Source organism: Macadamia integrifolia, chromosome 12 (assembly GCF_013358625.1).
Source record: "Macadamia integrifolia cultivar HAES 741 chromosome 12, SCU_Mint_v3, whole genome shotgun sequence".
Taxonomy (NCBI): Eukaryota; Viridiplantae; Streptophyta; class Magnoliopsida; order Proteales; family Proteaceae; genus Macadamia; species Macadamia integrifolia.
This window is the reverse complement of record NC_056568.1, coordinates 25,946,222-25,947,730: the sequence shown is the minus strand read 5'-3', so window position 1 is coordinate 25,947,730 and position 1,509 is coordinate 25,946,222.

Here is a 1,509-nt window from a genome sequence, read left to right as displayed (position 1 = left end):
GACACGTACCTATTTTACAAACCTATCAGGATCTCTAATAGCAGTATCTTAACATTTTCACAATCTCATAACACAAACCAATAGAAGCAGCGGAATCAGAGTATAGTAGCGAAATTTATAAATAAAATAGGGAAACATCTAATGGTAATATAATAGCATTAACCGAGTTATTCTGTTACATTCATCCATGACATATTATAATCTCAAGAAATATACAATCCACGACTATATCCAAAAGTATCAAAATATGATGTACAATCTCACGGTACGGTGTAAGCATAATCCTGATCGTGCTCCTCCGCTTCTGGCATCCACCAGTCACTCACACCATACTCCGACCCAGAAGATACTGGGTCACTCACCATTGGCACCACGGTACCTACATCATCATCTAAAAAGGGGTGTATACGTGGGGTGAGCTTTCCAACTCGCTCAGTGAGGGGTGGGGCAAGCACATCCAAGCAAGATAATAGCAGTAAATTTATGATGCATGATTGTGAAAATTAAACACATAGTCCATGATGCTCATGATGCAGTTCATTTGTTTATTATCTACCTAAAAATACAAACTAAGTCTAGTAAATGCTACTACAGCACATTAGGCTATATCCCTCGTCTCGAAAATGACATCGACTATGTAGTGATACAGACCCTAATCGTCATTAGAAGCCTGTCGGTCCCCGTATGTGTCCATAGGCCACCCAGCAAACCCCTGATAACCCCCTCCTGGTAGTCACGACATCGGTAACACATCGGCCACGTCAGATAGGTTCCTACCTCCAGTAACAATCACATCGTACCACGGGAGTGGCACTTCAGAAAGACACATCAAACATATCACAATGGGTTATCCAACACTTCAATCCCTATTGGAAAGGGTGCGTAGCATAGGGAGTGATATCTAGTCATATGCATACTATATGCCTTCATAATGATACAATTAGTATGGATTACACAATACCGAAAAGACCTCGACCACAAAGTATAACCCATCTCCAAATACAGTCCCAAGTACATGATACCAGAGAGACCTTGGCCACAAAGTATAACTCGAGACCATTTACCTAATCTAGCATACATAACACAGTTGAGTATGGACTACGCAACACCGACAAGACCTCGGCCACGAAGCGTATCCATTTCCAAATGTAGCCCCGGGGTACACAATACTAGCGAGACCTTGACCATAAAGTGTAACCCACGACTGCAACTAACTCTAATGCACATAATCAATGCATGAATACAACATACATACGACAATCATTGTACCGGTACCACCTTGGCCACGCCGAATTCCGTCTCACACACACTCACATCTAAACACACGGAAATCATTGTACCGGTACCACCTCGCCCACACCGGATCCCGTCATACATTTTCATACAATTCATATCATGATCGTAAAATGACAATTTCAATTAAACATATAATTCTATGCATGTGAGCAATTAAATAAATAATAATCATTTCAAAAATAAACACAGTCCATCCCTCACCTTATTGATCTT